Source organism: Pristiophorus japonicus, chromosome 17 (genome assembly GCF_044704955.1).
Source record: "Pristiophorus japonicus isolate sPriJap1 chromosome 17, sPriJap1.hap1, whole genome shotgun sequence".
NCBI classification, from domain to species: Eukaryota; Metazoa; Chordata; class Chondrichthyes; family Pristiophoridae; genus Pristiophorus; species Pristiophorus japonicus.
The window spans coordinates 5,212,132-5,224,146 of NC_091993.1; positions in this window are offsets into that span (position 1 = coordinate 5,212,132).

Below are 12,015 nucleotides of genomic sequence, written 5' to 3' on the forward strand. Positions count from 1 at the left end.
AGGTCATGCCCTCTAGTTCTAGTCTCCCCTATCAATGGAAACATCCTCTCTGCATCCACCTTGTCAAGCCCCCTCATAATCTTATACCTTTCGATAAGATCGCCTCTCATCCTGCTGGATCACTATGATTTTGAGCTCACAAAGGGCAACTGATAGGAGACTTCACAAGCGTGATCCTGGGGGGGAGTCACTCGCCTCTTGATTCAATACAAGTTGGTCTGGGTAGGGTTTACCACCCAGCTGGGTAACAGCGTGAAGCAAGGGTTCTCTACTGACTGCCACTTGGCAACATGCAGCTTGGCTTGGCAGCTGCAGATTACAATCGGGAACATAAGCAATGAGCACAGTTAAGACATAAGACATAAGAAATAGGAGCAGGATGGAGTACAAAAGCAGGGAGATCCTGCTGCAATTGTATAGGGTATTGGTGAGGCCGCACCTGGAGTACTACGTGCAGTTTTGGTCACCTTACTTAAGGAAGGATATACTAGCTTTGGAGGGGGTACAGAGACGATTCACTAGGCTGATTCCGGAGATGAGAGGGTTACCTTATGATGATAGATTGAGTAGACTGGGTCTTTACTCGTTGGAGTTCAGAAGGATGAGGGGTGATCTTATAGAAACATTTAAAATAATGAAAGGGATAGACAAGATAGAGGCAGAGAGGTTGTTCCACTGGTCGGGGAGACTAGAACTAGGGGGCACAGCCTCAAAATACGGGGGAGCCAATTTAAAACCGAGTTGAGAAGGAATTTCTTCTCCCAGAGGGTTGTGAATCTGTGGAATTCTCTGCCCAAGGAAGCAGTTGAGGCTAGCTCATTGAATGTATTCAACTCACAGATCAATAGATTTTTAACCAATAAGGGAATTAAGGGTTACGGGGAGCGGGCGGGTAAGTGGAGCTGAGTCCACGACCAGATCAGCCATGATCTTGTTGAATGGCGGAGCAGGCTCGAGGGGCTAGATGGCCTACTCCTGTTCCTAATTCTTATGTTCTTATGTAGGAGTGGGCCCTACGGCCCCTCGAGCCTGCTCCACCACTCAATAAGATCATGGCTGATCATCGACCCCAGCTCCACTTGCCCGCCAGATCTCCATATCCCTTCCTTCCCCTAAACTCCAATCGTTGGAGCATCTCTCAGCATGCCACTTTCATTTCTGCTGAGTGAACCCTCCGGATGTTGCACTTTGGCTGCAGATCTGTCTGCCGGAGTCAACAAAGGTTCGAGATCACGTCCCTGCCAAGGTGCAGGCTCCGCAGACACTGTTCCTCACTGAGGTCCAGTTGTAGCATATCTACAGGACTTCAGCTGCTGGGCGGTCACACACCCTGGTGTTCTGCTTCCTAAACTCTTAAACCTGGCTCCTGTTCCTCCTTTTCCAGAAAGTGTCTAGCAAAGCAAAATGTTGGGGTAATACCAAGAGTGCAGCAAGATTTTTCTACCACCCGTTCCATAAGTTTCCTCCTCTGCTGTTTAACTCTTACACTCTTGTTTCCACTGTTTTTTTAAAGTTAGTCGTTCACGGGCCGTGGGTGTCGCTGGCAAGGTCAGCATTAATTGCCCATCCCTAATTGCTCTTGAGAAGGTGGTGGTGAGCTGTTTTTTTGAACCGCTGCAGTGGTTTGGTACAACTGAGTGGCTTGCTAGGCCAGAGGACAGTTAAGAGTCAACCAGATTGCTGTGGGTCTGGAGTCAAATATAGGCCAGACCAGATAAGGACGGCAGATTTCCTTCCATAAAGGACGTTTGTTAACCAATCCGGTCGTTCCTGACAGTAGTTTTTTATTTAATTACTGAATTTAAATTCCCTAGCTGCTGTGGTGAGATTTGAACTTACGTCCCCAGATCATTAGTCCTCTAGGTCACCAGTCCAGTAATATAACTACTATGCTACTGTACACCAGTAACATAATCATTATGCTGCTGTTATTTTCACACAAGCGTCAAGTGCTTGATCAAATAAACCCTCAGTACATTTGCACAGTCCCAGACAAGGTAAAATGCGATAAACTATTCCACTAATCAGTGACTCAGTAACTATTGGGCATCAATCTCGGATTGCCACCAACAGAACCAAGTGGGAAATTAGGAAACATTGTTTTTTTAAGACAGATGTTTGGTTCGGACCAGAAACAGCAGTAGAAGCAACATCCGTAATATATTTTAAAAGGGAAGTAGATACATTTCTGAAAAATAAAAATTTATAAGAGGGTGGGGTACGGGCATTTAATGGATGGTTGTTTCGGAGAGCTTGTAGAAGTACTTCTGTGCTGCAAAATGGTTTGCTTCTATCAGTTATGCTTAACAAACCAAAAATATATTACTGCCAGGTAGGACCTGTTTCTCCCAGGAATAATTTAGAAGTGTGGACAAGAGTTAGCACCCATTCTGTTAACACTAATTAACAAATTCACTGCACCTAGGTGCACAGCTGTGCACTCCAAGTCAAATATTCCGAGCAAATTAAACCCCTTAGTATTCCTAAAATATAGGGGAAATTACTTCAAGCAGATGCATGAGATGAACACATCTTCACTGGATTCCTTTTGTCAAAGTTTAAACTTTCTATCTGAAATGGCAAATATTTTGTGTATGTGAAAAAATGCAGCCAGTACCCATCAGTTGTAAAAATATGAATCTTTTAAAATAATTGATCCCACATTAAAGAGAGTGCTTGATGAAAATACGAAGTAAAATGATTCAGAACTCGTCACCGAGACAAACCTAAATTTATTATCAAGCAGTATTAGTCTGCTGGCAAAACAAGGACATTCCTGCCTCCATAGGCTGACTTTTCTTTCCCGCTTTGAGCTCACTCAAGAGATTTGAATGATTGAAATAGCTGCATCATAGACGTGAGCAATTCCATTTTTGACACCCTTTAAGTGTGAGACCAGTGTTGTCAGGTTGTCCCGATCCTGACTGTGCCTGCATCAGTGAAGCTGACTTGGTTATTTAAAGGGTTAAAGCCACAGTGCACAATGAGAACCCCTGGAACTCGAAGTGTACAGTATTTAATACATCATTTACATTAGGAGATTTCTGCTGACAGCACTGGTGCCTTTGGCAGCCAAGTCCAGTGTAGAAGCACTCCTGGAATCCTTGACCTAACAGCATTGTGAGAGCCTCTTCGCCACATGCACTTTAGCGGTTCAAGAGGAAGGCCCACCTCCAGCTTCTCAAGGGCAACTTGAGCCACTACACTGCCATGCTCGCACAAGTGAAAAAGACGCCTTTATCTAGTATCTATTATGTCGCTCATACCTTACTTTCAAGTACCCTGACTATTAGGAAGGCAAATGTAGCAGTTCAGTTGCACAAACAGCAATAAGGTGAAGGGCCATCTTTGGTAATGTTTAAATGTTGGCCAAGACAGCAGGAGAATTAAAAACAGAAAATGCTGGAAATCTCAGCGGGTCAGGCAGCATCTGTGCAGAGAAACAGAGTTAACGTTTTAGGTTGATGACCCATCGTCAGAACTGGCAAAAGTTCAAAATGTAACAGATTCTTAAGGAAGTGCTGGGGCCCTGAAAGGGGGAGGGGAGGGAAGAACAAAAGGGAAGGTTTGTGATAGGGTGGAAGACAGGAGAGATTTGAGAGACAAAAGGGATGATGTGTCGAGTTGAGATGGTAATGTCACAAGTGAGGAAACAAAAGATGAGTCTAGAAGAACGCCTAGTTCTTCTTCAACGAGTATCATGAGATCTTTAACACCTACCCAAAGTAGCAGAATAGTCAGAACCTCGGTATGACACTTCATGTGAAAGTGACCCCTAGTCAGGGTCACACCCTAAGCAATTAACCAGAATCTGTTTAGTCAGTTCTTGTCTGCCGTGTTAAATGCAAGACTATTTGTAAATTGAGGCCCCAGTCCGGGCAACTGGAGGGGTAACAAACACTCTAATTTTTATTGGATATGGGCATCAAGGGATATCGAGCTGAGGCTGGTAAAAGGGTTGACGTACAGATCCGCCATGACCTCATTGAATGGTGGATGAGGCTCCAGGGGTTGAATGGCTTGCTCCTGTTCCTATGTTCCAACACCCTTTCCACAAGTATATCTCCCATCAGCTCTCACCAAGCTGTACGGGTAATGCTTGTCCTGAAAGGCAAGTTAGCTCAGCAAACACAAAGGGCTCGACACATAATCTTCCTGCGGTTTTACCCAATGAAAGCACAAGTGTGTTAATTTTTTATTAACAATGCTTCCCCTTCATACTCATTATAGCACATAATACCCTGCAGTCGTTATCATTTTTGGTTTCTGTTTGTTTTTTCTCATTAAAAAAAGAACGTCTCAGGATTTCAGGTATTTTGATCAGAGACCTCGTGAGCCACTATTCCTAATTTATTGCTTCATTTGTGACTGCTGATAGAGCAAGCCAAATTTATTCTGATTTGCACAACCTGTGCCCATGTCTTGACAATGACTAATTATAACCTGCTTTAAAATAATGAAAGTGTCTTAAAGTGTCTAAATGTAATTTGTTACAAAAACATGTGGCACGGTGTATTATCCCAGCTCAGAGAAGGCTGATTGATTAGATAACATAGGGCATCAAAGAGTCTTTAAACATTACAAATGGATGCTCAGTTCTGTCCAAAGGTGCACTGGGAAACAGGGTTTTTTTTCTCCTCTCTTTCTCTTGTCAGGTTTCTATAAACTCTCCATGTAGAATGTACCTTCAGGTAATATGCATGGAGCGATAGCAGCATTTGAACAAAGTAAACGCAACACAAAAAAATTGCTGCTTTAATAGATTTGGATCAGGTTTCATTTGAAACGGAACACCTTCGTGACAATACAATACAACTATTTTTGCATAACATTAAATCAAGTGCTCCCTTTTGTACGGGCACCAAAACCTCACAAATAACCAATGCAACCGTGTCAAATCCAATTAGAATTTGGTTGCCAGGGGTGATGCCGGGGTTGGCAACCAGTAACTAGTGGCATGCCGCAGGGATCAGTGCTGGGACCCCAACTATTTACAATCTATATTAATGACTTGGAAGAAGGGACTGAGTGTAACGTAGCCAAGTTTGCTGATGATACAAAGATGGGAGGAAAAGCAATATGTGAGGAGGACACAAAAAATCTGCAAAAGGACATAGACAGTCTAAGTGAGTGGGCAAAAAATTGGCAGATGGAGCATAATGTTGGAAAGTGTGAGGTCATGCACTTTGGCAGAAAAAAATCAAAGAGCAAGTTATTATTTAAATGGAGAAAGACTGCAAAGTGCCGCAGTACAGCAGGACCTGTAACGACACACAAAAGGATAGTATACAGGTACAGCAAGTGATCAGGAAGGCCAATGGTATCATGGCCTTTATTGCAAAGGGGATGGAGTGTAAAAGCAGGGAAGTCTTGCTACAGCTATACAAGGTATGCGTGCAGTTTTGGTTTCCATATTTACGAAAGGATATACTTGCTTTGGAGGCAGTCCAGAGAAGGTTCATTAGGTTGATTCCGGAGATGAGGGGGTTGACCTATGAGGAAAGGTTGAGTAGGTTGGGCCTCTACTCATTGGAATTCAGAAGAATGAGAGGCGATCTTATCGAAATGTATAAGATTATGAGATGGCTTGACAAGGTGGATGCTGAGAGGATGTTTCCACTGATGGGGGAGGCTAGAACTAGAGGGCATGATCTTAGAATAAGGGGCTGTCCATTTAAAACAGAGATGAGGAGGAATTTCTTCTCTCAGAGGGTTGTAAATTTGTGGAGTTTGCAGCCTCAGAGAGCTATGGAAGCTGGGACATTGAATACATTTAAGACAGAAATAGACAGTTTCTTGAATGGGGTTATGGGGAGCGGGTGGTGAAGTGGAGCTGAGTCCATGATCAGATCAGCCATAATCTTATTGAATGGCGGAGCAGGCTCGAGGGGCCGTATAGCCTACTCCTGTTCCTATTTCTTATGTTCTTATGCTCTTATGATGCACTCCAGTCCTTCTGGTGCCAACATCTCGCAGAAGGCCATGAGCGTACCGGTGGACACTGCGTGCTTCATCTCCAGGGACACCCTGGCGCGAAGTTAGCCACGGAAGAGAGGCAGGCAGTCGGGCTGAACGACCCCCTCGACCGCCCACTGCCTGGACCGGTTAATGACCACCATGGCCAGGCCCGGGAGCATTCGTGACAATACAACAGGAAAATGTAATGGCACGATTGAATTAAGCCTCATCCCCCGAATGGTTTATTTAATCATTCTCTAGTTCTAGCACAAACCAATGCAAGAAAGCTTGAGCCACATTGCGTTGATGCGAAGTAAATAATTATGGATAATATTATCGTGGAGGCTTGCTTGCCAGGACTTGTGGCACTATGATTGCATATTAATGACAGATGTGTTAGTTGTTTCTGCTCATTATATGTTCTATTTATACATAACTGGAATGTACTTCAGTCTTTACAGCAGTGCATGAACCAGGTAATTCAATTCACAAAACACCCTTCACACAATTAAAAACGGAGATAAATTCTACTCCACTGTGCACAGGCACATTTTATGAGCTGCGTTGTGCCTTATGCCAACTGCTGAGTGTGTTAGTTTTTGGTATGTGCCACATTTGATTGATACTGCCACCATATACGCTGTTCATAGGAAAACATATAGTTGCATTGCATTGTAGCTGTATTTTTTTTTGATCTTGGGATATGAGTGGCGTCAGAATGGCATTAAGTGCCATGTAATGTGGGACTGGAGTTATGTGTTGTCGGTGGCTAAGGGTGGCAGGGTTCCATCCCTTCCCTGAAGGGCATTAGCGAAACAATTGGGCTTTTAAGACAATCCGGCAGCTTTAATTATCATTATTTTGTACATCAGCTCACAATAATTGCCAGAGTGATTGAATTCAATTGCACAATTTGATATGGTTGGATTTGAACTCGTGCCCGCTGAGTTGGTGGTCCAGTACCATCACCACTGCACGACTATGGGCCGGATTTTCGAGGGTTTTGCGACTGAGTTTTTGCGCGTTTTGACCTTCTGTGGCAAAAACCCAGTCGCAAAGCCCGGGTGGGGTCCTGTGCTCGTTGTTTGTGGCGCTGATGTGTAATGACGCGGATTACGTTACCGTCATATTTTCGGCACTCTCCCGATCCGTACGCCGTGCCCAGAATACCAACAGGTGGTGCAGCCTTGCCAGCAGCGCTAAGTATGAAAACCTGCAAAAAAGGTAAGTTAAAGTTTTTATTTTTAAATTATTTTTTCATCGGTTTGGTAGCTACGGGTTTTGTGAATGTTTCTGGAATGTTTTTTGCAATTTTCGCGCCCCCACCCCTCCCTTCCCCCCTAAAGCCTCTATCGCAGCACAAACAACCACAGACTGAAGTTGACGAAACTCACGTTTTGCGCCACGAATAGTCGTGCAATGCTTCCTTTACCGACATAAATGCCGAAAGTTCGGCTAAAAACGGTAGCACAACGTAAACGATAATTTTGACATATCGCTACAGTTTTTGCCGAAAATCCCGAAAACCGAAAATCTGGCCCTAAATCTGTAAAGAAAGCACTTTGCCACATGGCAATCCAAAATGCTATTCTGCATTTGGAGTAAACATGGCTTAAAATGTTAATATTCTGAAACAGCTTGAATAATGATGCAGTGTATAAATAGCTGCCATTGGTCATTAATTTCACTGATTTTACAAAGTGTAATGAATCACAAGGATGGGCGTGTTGTGGAAAGGGGGATGTGTCGATGTTGTGATAATTTCAGAAAGTTTGGATGCAATAAGTAAATGGGCAATAAATTAACTTCTAGTTGACAGGCATGTTGCAGATTCCCATTGGATATAAGTCAGCAATGTCTATTGTTATTCCTCAAGGCACCTTGCTTTGCTCTTTAGAATGCTTCACTGGTGAAGCTTTGAACATTCATACAGCATCCACCACAAAAAAAGGCATTCTTTGCCCTTGCTTTTTCCCACCGCGCCTTGGGCGCTCAACTTTGCCTGCAGATCTTGACACAATTGCTGAAAGTATGCATGGCAGATAGTAGCGAGATAGTACCTAGTGTCAGGAATATGGAATGCCAGATTCCCTAGCAACAGCAGCATCATTTAATCTCGAGAACTCGAGATTCGATCAATGGTGTGTTTACAGAAGAAGTGCCCGGCAGTTGATGATGGCAAAAGCAACACCAACTTTGTCTTGCATTTACAATATAAATTGGTTTCAGAGTAGGCTTTACTCCTTCTCCTGTTATTAGCATTGCCAGCGCTCTTTGAAATCGTTCAGCGCTCGCATAGCAGGCTCCAGCCCATTCTTGTACCACATCTGTTATTGGCATACATTACAATCTCATGTGTGCTCCATTTACACGTCCTACCCACCTGATGGTTGCAGGTGTACCAACACAGCACATCCAAACCAAAATAGCAAAACGTTCAAGTCTCAAATGCAACGCACGCATCTGAATCATTTCTGATTAATGCCGATGTAAATAGAATAGAATTCAGCCTGCATTGTTTTGGTCTGAAATAGTGTACAAAGCATCAGGCCCCAATTCCCAGTCTGGTGTCAAAATTACATTCCTGAATGCAATGTCAGTAGAGCTGGTTCCATTTAGATTGATAGGCTCTCAGTGGGCTCCTCCACTGCTGGGATCCATGCATCCTTCACAAACACATGCCCTCCGTGACCCTAGCCCATGCACAGATGCTGACTACATCAGTACATTCCTACAGAATGAATATAAAGGGGAGAGGCTGCTGGGATACAGAATGGGATTGCAATCTACTGACAGTTTACATTGTGCTGTCTCCGAAATGATCCTGATGTAAAATCTACCTGAGCTGAGGTTACCCTATCACAATCGAAAACAGTGAAGTCAGAGTTTATATTACACTAATAAGGTGGAATAGTATGAACTGATGGTAGAGTTGACAATGTAAATGTGAGGTGTTCGACAATTTAGCAGCACTGCTGGGCCACCAAACTAGTCCTGACCATGCAATGTAATTTCCCAGCTGAAGCCTGAACTCGTTGTTGAAAATTCCCCATTAACACATTAGGTGAAATGTTATTTCTTTACTTTTTGTTACTTCAAAGCAAACTGGCATAAATCTGTTTTCCAGACTCAAAACCATTCAATACTACTGTACTATGGGAGCACGACTGCTGAAATGTATTGTAAAGTGCGAGACCAAAGCCATTCTACTGACATGCACTCGAAAGTTAAAATATTTTAAACTGCAACTAATATTGTAAAGTCTAGTCTTGTTTATGAGATCAATGGCAAAGGTAACACAGAGTGAGCTATTTAACTATGTATTTGCCAAGCTTTATTGGCACATAAAACTCAACAATAAGAAGTCTCTGGTGTACTTTGTTCAGCTGTGATCATGATACAAGATAAAACCAGTAGTGGCTTTTAGTTAATCACCTGAAGAACATGTAACCTACAGAGAGCGACAGCTGTGAAGAGGGTGATTGGATTGGATGTCACCAAGATCCAGGTTGCTGATTGGAGTGTGGGCAGGTACAGCAGGAGCGGCGAGTGATCGAGGAGCGATGTGACCGAGGCCCAGGAGAGGTGTGATCTCGGGGCCCAGAAGAGACGAGGGCCCAGGGGCAGCACGGCCCAGCCCACACTGCGATATGTGTGCGCGCTAGGTCTGTGCAGCAGAGCTGGTCTCCAGTTGTCTTGGTTAATCCTTGCCACTGGACCAAGACCTAGCTCTGTCAAGCCCGTGTGGTGACTGGTGTGCAACGGCCACCACACGTTTAAAAAATCCACGCACAGGCATCTTCCACCCTTCAACATGTAGTTCGGGATCTGGAATATTAGGTCCTTCATTGAAACACCTGTGAACTCATCCCTTTTTGGCGTGGAAGCAAGTCATCCTCGATATGAGGGACTGCCTATGATGATGATAACATGTTATAAAACCTGCAGGTATCAGCCATGGCTCAGTTGGGAGCACTCTTGCATCTAAGTCAGAAGGTTGTGGGTTCAAGTCCCACACCAGATACTTGAGAGCAAAATCTAGGCTGACACTCTAGTGCAGTATTGAAGGAGTGCTGCAATGTTGGAGGTGCCATCTTTCAGATGAGATTTAAAACCAAGCACTTTCTACCCAAGTAGGACATGGTGGATGCAAATGATCCCATGGCACTATAAAGAAAACAAAGAAAGACTTGCATTTATATAGCGCCTTTAATGACCACCTGGCGTCCCAAAGCACTTTACAGCCAATGAAGTACTTTTTGGAAATGTAGTCACTGTTATAATGTAGGACTATCTCGAAGGAGACTAGTGGAGTTCTCCCCCATGTGGGGAAGTGTGAAGTTATCCACTTTGGTAGGAAAAATGAAAAAGAATATTTTTTGAATGGTGAGAGACTGGGCAATGTTTGCATTCAGAGGGACCTGGGTGTCCTTGTACATGAATCACAGAAAGTTAACATGCAGGTACAGCAAGCAATTAAGGAAGTAAATGAATGGTATGTTAGCTTTTGCTACAAAGAGTATAAAAGTAAATAAGTCTTATTACAATTTTACAGGGCATTGGTGAGGCCACACCTGGAGTACTGTGTACAGTTCTGGTCCCCTTCCCTAAGGAAAGACAGACTTACCTTAGAAGGAGTGTAACAAAGGTTCACTGGACTGATTTCTGGGATGAGGTGATTACCCTATGAGGGGAGATTGAATAGACTAGGCCGATATTCCCTAGAGTTTCGAAGAACGAGAGACGATCGAATTGAATATAAAATTCTTAAGGGGCTTGACAGAGAAAATATATCCCCTGGCTGCTGAATCTAGAACACAGGGTCACAGTCTCAGACTAGGAGGTTGGCCATTAAGGATTGAGATGAGGAAAAATTTCTTCACTCAAGGATTGTGAATCTTCAGAATTCTCTACGCCAGAGGGCTGTGGATGCTCAGTCATTGAGTATATTCAAGACAGAGGTCGATAAATTTTTGGAAACTAAGGAAATTAAGGGATATAGGGATAGTGCAGATTGGTGGAGTTGAGGTAGAAGATCAGCCATGATCTTGTTGAATGTTGGAGCAGGCTCGAAGGGCCAATGGCCTACTCCAGCTCTTATTTCTTATGTCCTGGCCAATATTTACCCCTCAACCAGCATTACTAAAACAGTTTATCTACAGCTTGTGGGACCTAGCTGAGTGATGTGTTTCCTATATAACAACAATGACTACACTTCAAAATTACTTTATTGGCTGTGAAGTATTTTGGAATGTCCACAAGTCATAAAAGGTGTCACATAACTGCGTGACAACAAATACAGTAGTTTGGGAAGAAATGTGACCTTTGCACAGTGATTAATATTCAATTATTCTCAATACAATTTTCAATAATAATGTTTATGGTAATGGTCCTCTCATTTCACTCGGTAGACTTATAGAAATCCTCATTTGTTTTTCAGCTTAGCCTTTACAAGTATTATTTTCTTCACCTTTAACTGTGTTGATGGGGTGAGTTGAAGTAAACAGAGTGAGAAATTGCCCATGTGCAGCAAAATCACCAGCATAGACATTGTGGGCTGAATGGCCTGTTTCTGTGCTGTACATTCGATGTAATTCTAGGCCTAAGTTTTTTGAGGCCAACAGTAATATTTCAGCACCAGATATGGAAAAAGAATAGCAGAGGTTAACACCATGGCAATGGTATGTCTTGCTAGAAGATGTCAAACGGCAAGATTTAAAAGGCCTATATTTGGTATCTGAAAATCCTTTCCCAGATATGCGGTGCAACACAGATACAGTAGGTGCTGGTTATAAATGAGTGCCGAGCCTATTTCTGATCAAGAATTGCCATAAAGTGGCAAAAAGAGCTGTATCTAATCAGCAATACCTATAAAGCAGTGCATTAAAAAGCCTCTAATCCTTTGGAACTGTAACTAACCAGCGCCCGGCTGGTTCACTTTCCTGAGCTTCTCGTAATTGAACACAAGGCCCTGCTACCACTTTATTGTTTCATTTCTGCAGCTGTCATCGGATAGAGTTTTAAGAAACATAGAAACATAGAAAATAGATGCAGGAG